Below are 8484 nucleotides of genomic sequence, written 5' to 3'. Positions count from 1 at the left end.
CTTCTCGCACACCTCCAGGCCTGGTAATTGTAAAGGAGGTGGGGTAGGACTATTACACTCCCAATCTTTTACATACACAGTTCTCCCACAGGTACCTTCACTCACGTTTACATAATTTGAAGTACATTCTATCAGGACTTTCACCCCTTTCTCTCTGCGAGTTGCTGTTATCTATCGCCCACCTGGGCCATCTCAACAATTTCTAGAACATTTTTCTGCCTGGCTCCCTCACTTCCTATCCTCTGACATCTTCACCATCATTATGGGTGATTTCAATATCCCCATTGACAGTCCACAATCTCCTCATGCCTCCAAACTACTCTCTCTAACCTCCTCTCTTGGCCTCTCCCAATGGACTGACTCTGCTACTCATAAGGAGGGCCACTGCCTTGATCTTGTATTCACCCGACTATGCTCAATCTCTGATTTCACTAATGCTCCTCTCCCTCTCTCAGATCACAACCTTATCACCTGCACACTCTCCTCAATTACATCAACCTCAACGTCAGTGAAATCAACCAAACCTCCTAAAACCCGCAGAAATATTAATGCTATTAACTTTCATCAACTATCTACCTCTCTACAACAACAACTCTCACCAATTTCTACATTCACTTCTCCTGAGACTGCTGCATCACACCTAAACCAGATTCTAGAAAAAGCCCTCAATGAAGTCGCTCCAGCTACCCATCACACACCACGTAAACTTAGACGTCAACCGTGGCATTCTAACTTTACAAGGCATCTACAAAAACTCTCACGTAAAGTAGAACGTCAGTGGCGAAAGTCTCATACTCCAAGTGACTTCCTCACATATAAGACTATCTACAACTCTTATCGTACTGCTCTGGACACTGCCAAACAAACATATTTCCAATCTTTTATCTCTGCTCAAGCCTCTAACTCCAAGCGACTTTTTAATACATTTAAACTGCTTCTTACCCCTCCCTCACCCAAACCACCTGCTACTATCTGTGCACAAGATTTTGCTTCCTATTTTAGGGACAAGATTGATGAGATCCGAAATGAAATGGTAGGCTCTTCCTCAGCTAGTGACCTGCTCAATTCGCTACCTGTATCCTCTGGCACATTCTCTTCATTTGATCTCACAAATGAAGATGAAGTATCTTCCCTCTTCTCATCCTCCTACTCTATTACCTCTCCTCTAGATCCTATACCCTCACAAATCAGTAAAGCTCTGTCTCCTGTGCTTATCCCAACCCTAACTAAAATCTGTAATCTCTCTCTCTCTACTGGCATCTTTCCATCACTGTTCAAGCATGCAGTGATTACTCCTATTCTGAAAAAACAAAACTCTGACCCCCACACTCTCTCAAATTACCGTCCTATCTCCCAGCTCCCATGCCCCTCCAAGCTACTTGAGAGACTTGTCTACACCCGCCTCACACACTTTCTTAACTCACACAACCTATTGGACCCACTTCAGTCCGGCTTCCGTTCCCAACACTCCACAGAGACAGCACTGACTAAGGTAGTAAATGATCTGGTCACTGCCAAGGCTAAAGGCCATTACTCACTCCTAATTCTTCTAGATCTCTCTTTTGGCACTGTTGACCACTCTCTTCTCATACAAACACTACAATCCCTGGGTTTTAAGGACACTGCTCTTTCTTGGTTCTCTTCCTACCTATCTGATCGCTCTTTCACTGTTCGTTTTTCTGATTCTGCCTCCTCTTCGCTACCTCTATCAGTTGGAGTACCTCAAGGCTCTGTGTTAGGGCCTCTGTTATTCTCAATCTATACCTCCTCTCTTGGCAAACTAATCAGCTCTTTTGGATTTCAGTACCATCTGTATGCGGATGATACTCAAATCTACCTATCTTCCCCAGATTTATCACCAACTGTACTGGTCCGTGTCACTGAATGTCTTTCTGCCATTTCATCTTGGATGTCATCTCGCCACCTGAAACTTAATATTTCTAAAACAGAATTAATTATATTTCCACCAGCCAACAACAGTTACCAACCTGATCTCTCTATCACAGTAGATAAGTCGACAATCCACCCTGCCCCACAAGCTCGCTGCCTTGGTGTCATCCTTGACTCTGAACTGTCCTTTGTTCCCCACATTCAATCTGTCTCTAAATCATGTTACATACATCTAAAAAACATATCCAAAATTCGACCATATCTCACACAAGACACTGCAAAAACTCTAATCCATGCACTTATTATTTCCCGCCTTGACTATTGCAATAGTCTCCTTACTGGTCTTCCCAAAAACAGGCTATCGCCATTACAATCAATTATGAATGCAGCTGCAAGGCTTATCTTCCTTGCCAAACGTTCCTCGTCTGCTGCCCTGCTCTGTCAGTCCCTACATTGGTTGCCGGTTTTCTACCGTATTCAATACAAAATACTCTTACTTACACATAAGGCTATTAACCAAACCACACCAACATACATCTCTTCACTCATCTCAAAATATCGCCCTACCCGACCTCTCCGCTCAGCACAAGATCTGCGTCTCCCATCCCTATGCATTACTTGCTCCCACTCACGGTTACTGGACTTTCTTCGGGCTGCACCCACTCTATGGAATGCCTTACCATGCACAATACGACTTTCCTATAGTCTCCAATCCTTCAAGCGATCCCTGAAAACTCACCTCTTCAGGCAAGCTTATCAGATCCCAGAACCGCCCACACAACCTTCATAGTTTCCATATCTAATTACATCCCCTTTTACAGTCCACACACAACCTCACACATCGTCTTTCTCTGACATCCTCATGACATTTGGCCGACATTCCTGTGTGACTGGATCATGCAGCCAACCAAGAAACTGTGCATTGTGGCTGGACCAAGATGCAATATATAGCACCTATCCTTGTGTATTACTGCCTATTTCCCTATAGATTGTAAGCTTGCGAGCAGGGCCTTCCTACCTATATATCTGTCTGTTATTACCCAGTTTTGTTCTATCAATGTTGACAATTGTAAAGCGCAACGGAATATGCTGCGCTATATAAGAAACTGTTAATAAATAAATAAACAAAATAAATTGTGGTAGGGTCTCAATGCCGCAAGCCCCGGAGTGCTTTTTGCTCTATCAGAGCCAAAAGCACTCCGACTGACATCACTAGTGATGTCAGTGGGGCTGGCCCCAGACGGTAGGCGTTCCCATGGGTACGCCTCCGTCTGGGCAGCCACGTCCCCGGCACGCCCACCAAAGGGGGCGTGCTGTCAATCACCATCGACAGCACGCCCCCTTTGGTGCGAGACCCTTAACGACGGCTTGGCCGTCATTATTCGGGTCTCGCGCATGCGCACGACGGAGCCGCCTCCGTCATGTGCATGCGCACTTGGGCAACATTGACCCGCTTGCGAGCGCTCAGCGCTCGCAAGTGGGTCTGAATCAGGCCCACTGTCCAATCTGAAACAACAACAATTTACTATATGATTATTACGAGATGGCAGAAAAAAATCAGTCAGAACTCGATCTTAAAAATATACACATTTAATTATAATATATATTCAATATTATTTCTCCAAATAACTTTCCACTTAAAAATTGCAACATACAATGTAATTACTTGTAGCTACCTATATCATCTATTGTCTACTAGGTAGAATCAGAATATAATTAAAATCAACAATCACTTGTCCCTTTATAGGTGATATAGAAGCAATTATATATGCACATATCCTGCCAGCCTATTACATGGGCGCCGAGAGGGGGCAGGAGCGGGTACAGTTTACCCGGGCTTGCTAGAGGGGCCCAGCAGGCCCCGGGTCTGGCGTCTCCTCCCCCCTCCCTCACAGCAGCCCAGCACACAGCTTGTGCTGGGCTGCTATGTGAGACTGCTCGCGGCGGCTGCAGCAGCCAGAGCAGTCTCCTATGGCTGTGGGGGGGAGCAATCACACTGATCGTGCCCCCCCCTGCTTAGCACCGGGCTGGGGGTCTTTCAGCGGCGCTGCAAAAGTGATAATTTTTTCTTTTTTCAAGGGGGTGTGGCCACGCCTCCCGCGATTAGGCCACGCCCCCTCAATTACCCGGGCCCGGCCATGCTCTCAACGGCCCTGGCCTATTATACAAAAGAAATACTGATTCACAGAAAAAAGTCACTGGTTATGTTAAAGAACTGGAATCTATTGGAATTGATGCTGAAAAATCAGTCCAGATAATTAAGTCCAGTGCAGGTAAACGGAGTCCCTCTCCCAAGGTAGATAATGCCGCAGCTCAACTTTGGGCTGTCACATATGATCATGGCACTTTTGACAAATGAGTTTTATATCCCTCTCCCGAGGAGTAATGATACAGGGTCTCATTCAGAGCCGCTCGTAAGTGGCCGCTCGTTCGTTCCGAGCGATGTTCACACATCTGCGCATACGTATGGGTTTCAGTACGCATGTGCGAACCAGTCAGTGCTGTCAGAAATCGTGTGCTCGCAATATAGCGAATGCCTGCTATTTTGAGTGACAGAATGAGGCGTTTGTGGGAGGTAACAGGGGAAGGTGCTTGAAAACGGGGAGTGGAGATCCGAACGCAGGCATGCCAAACGGTCAAAACGGGCGTTTAATGGGGGTGCATAATTAAGAAAGCAGCGTAATCGACCACGTCAGTTGGGTGTCTTTTAGCCAGAACTGCTCGCATGATTGCGGTAGGAAAAAACAACCACAAGAATAGCGAGCAGTTCAGATGCCGTTCGATGTACTCGATTAATCTAATAAATAGCGGACATGACGTATGATGCGAGTGGCCAGGGGGCGTTTTTTACAAAAAAACGTCCGCATGTTTTGTTCGCTCGTTCAGACCTAGAGGCGTCAACAGACCGCAAAGAGCGAACGTTTAATTTAAATAGCCACCCTCTTTTTCTGAACGAGCGAGCGCAAATAGCGTCCGGCTCTGAATCAGACCCACAGTTCCAATCAGGAGTGTTTTATAGTGCTGCTGTATTTCCTACCTGGATTAGTCGCATACAGCCGGTGTCAAGCCGTCATCAAGGGCATATGCCACATGCAGTCAGTACTGAGCAGTCACCTGTACTTGCCGTATGCAGTCGGTATCCAGCGGTCGCCAAGGGCGAATATAGAGCAGCTCACAGCCAGAGTCCCTCTCCAGAGGTATGATGTCTCCGATCAGCTCAAGGCTGACTTCCGCGGCTGTCACACTGCTCTCCTAGGTGTGTAGTGTATCGCAGACCTCTCCTGTCAGCGGGAGAGTACTCCAGCGGCTTGTACTAGATCATAGAATGAGTTGGCTCTCCGTCTCCAGTGAATCAGGTAGCTTAAAAGGCAATGTTTGGCTGTTAATATAAACAGCAACTGGGGATCATCTAACGTGTTTCACCCCTCCAACCGCTGTAGGGGCGTTTTCAAGGGGTCATGTATGGGAGCAAATGACAGTCGATCATATGGTCTTAAATACTGGAAAACGGACAAAAAAAACAATTGTTCTAATGGGTTAAATTTGTGTGTTTTAACCAATTTGTCTGAACGACCATTTTGTCCATTTTCCAGTGTTTGTGAGCCAATGGTCGATTGTCATTTATTCCCATACATTACCAGATTTTCATTCCAACCAGCCAGATTAGACAGATATCTGACAGATAATTGTATAGTGTATGCCCAGCATTAGTAATGGATGGAGAAAGGCACAATTTGAAGACTTTGGAAGCCAGTTTGTTTAGAATCTCTCCTAGCTCTGTCATTGATGACACCCATAACTCCTTTGCTGTGGAGGACAAGTGACGCTCATCCTTTTTTGTGAAAACCTACATGTAATATCCTGCTGGTTGCAATTTTGGAACAGTGAAAGACCTTCCTGCATCTCAACCAAACAAGTGATTGATTGATTGATTGATTGATTGATTGATTGATTGGTTTGCATTCACCAGCAATAGGCTATTTGAGTTTCACAGATGTAAAGGTTGTTAAAGTTAGGAAATATACATTTAATTAAAGTGACATGTCATGCCACCTATACACTGCACAGGAATACTATGGTAAAATATAATCATATCAATGTAACAGGCTTAATGTATAACACTTCTAATGTGCAGTGTATCATAGTAATTAATTACATTTGTTTTCATTGTTTAACATACACTAGATCAATCAAACATACAAGCTATCTATTCACTATGGGTTACTGAATGCACTTTGCAGTTTCTTACTACATGACCCCGACTGTAACTTTGTATAATCCAGCACAGGTCTCTCTTACTGCATATGACACAGTCACACTACTATGTTATATTATATTACAGTCACAGGTCTCCCTTACTGTATATGACAGTCACATGTCTATGTTATATTACTGTCACAGCTCCCCCTTACTGTAAATGACATAGTCACACTAATGTACTACAGTTTAATACACAGGTGACGTGAAAATATGTAAAATATCCTGTACAATATCACCTTATATTGAGTAGTGATCTCATTGCTTGCAAATAGTGATGTCTCTCCAGTAAAATATAACTCCTGTTTAGAGTGTAGTGTTGTCACTTCCGCCACATGGCTCATTATGAAAATGCTCTATGTATAACTGTCACATTTACCATATAAAACATATAAAGGTAATGTGTTCTTATTTAGACATGGTAGAAAGTGCAGTCAAGATACTTGAAATGTGATACAATACGAAACATTTATTCATTAGTATATTATATTATTATTAAAAAATATAATACCTAACCAGTTAGGAATGAATATAAAGTACATGTGTATATAAATATAAAATATAAAAATGATCCTAATAACTATATATAAAGAAGGATACTGTATAAGGTCAATAGCAGCTCCGTTGTATTGGCAAGTAAAGTCCCACTGTTCTTATTCAAGTCTAAGGCCCGTATTCAATATTGGAGCGAAAAGTCCGTGCTGGACTTTTCGCTCCACTTCGGAGGTTTTGAAGGGATAAAGTATTGGGCACGTGCCCGCTTTATCCCTGCATTCAATTAGAAAGGAGTGAAAAAGGGACCCAGCGGAAAAGTAAGTATCGGAAAAAAATAGTGAATTTTCGGGGAAATCATCAAGGGACCCCTCTAATGATGTCCTGACATGAGGGATCACTATGGGTACCCCCGTCTTGGCCTGCGGAAGGTGTGTTTTTTTCCGCCTGGGAAGAAGGGGTGAAGAAGAGCACTTATGGGGTTTTTTTACAAAATAAAACTAGGTGCATCAAATTTGGGTTACATGAAAATGGGTGCAAACCTATTTTTAAGCCCCTAAAGTGCATGTTTAAATTTCTTCAAAAATGCACCTGCCGCTACTACCTGCATTCTTTAAAACACCTTCCGCATACTTGGGAACCCCCCCCCCCTGAATTAATTTCGTTAGGTTAAAACTTTGTTCCCCATAATTTTTTTTTACCCCAAAATTTAACTTATTTGTTTGGTTTTTTTTGACACAGATCATTTTTAGGGGCCATTCCCAGGGGTGCAGGCTATTTTTTTTAAACCTGCACCCCTAAACCTCAATTCTGCACTTTTTTTCGTCAGCTAAAGGCTGGCGAAAAATTATCCCCATTTTTTTACATTGACTTTTCGCACCGGCGAAAAGTCAATGTAATTGAATATGGGGATAAGTGAATTAGGCGAAAATGACATCATTGGCGATAAATTATCGCCAATAACGACTTTTCGCCTCAAATTAAATACTGCCCTATAGCTGCAATTATACAGTACTGTAAGACTCTTTGATAAAGCTTCAATATAGTAGTGAAACTAGTCAGAGGCTCAGGACACCTCCTGCATCACTTATACTGCTTTTATACCTAAATTCCGGGTCTGGCCCCGAGGTTGGAACAGGGGGCCCAATTCAGACCCGGACGCAACGCGGTGTTCGCTCGTAGCTGGCCGATTTTCACATTCTGTGTATGCGTATAAGCCGCAGTGTGCATTTGCAACCCAGTCTTAGTGATAGGGAATCGGGTGCTCGAAGTACTCAAACTGAGCGCTAATTTGAGTGACAGATAGTGCCGTTTGCGGGTGGTGTCAGGGGATGGTCTGTGAAAACGGGGGAGTGGATGTGTGAACACAGGCGTGCCTGTGTGTTCTAACGGTGTTTCATGGGCGTGCATAATTAGCATGGAGGCGTCATTGTATATGTCATCTGGTTGTATTTCAGCCTGCAGTGATCGCAGTACTTGTGGTGGAGTAGGGTCTACCTCAAGTGCTGCGAGCAGCTACGATGGCTCTCAATGTTACTGAATAATCATACACTTCCTGGAGATGACATGTGCTAAGAAAGAAAATGTAAAAATTCTGTTGTAAACGAGAAATGTGTAAAATGAAATAAAAATGGAATGGGTAATCCAATGGGTAACCTAAGTTATGTAAATTCTCACTTTTTATTTTGCCTGTACCGTTCCCGGAAAACAGTAGTTACACAGGTATCTGTGTGAAACAGGACACAGGATACAAAGGAACCCTTCCCACAGGATTGCACCAAGCTGCTCATATTATACGGGACTACAAGGGATACCACCTGTGAGCTGGGTGATTATACGTTCTGG

The sequence above is a fragment of the Taudactylus pleione genome, unplaced genomic scaffold (assembly GCF_031769625.1).
Source record: "Taudactylus pleione unplaced genomic scaffold, aTauple2 ptg000155l, whole genome shotgun sequence".
Classification (NCBI taxonomy): domain Eukaryota; kingdom Metazoa; phylum Chordata; class Amphibia; order Anura; family Myobatrachidae; genus Taudactylus; species Taudactylus pleione.
Note: the sequence above shows the minus strand (reverse complement) of the source record.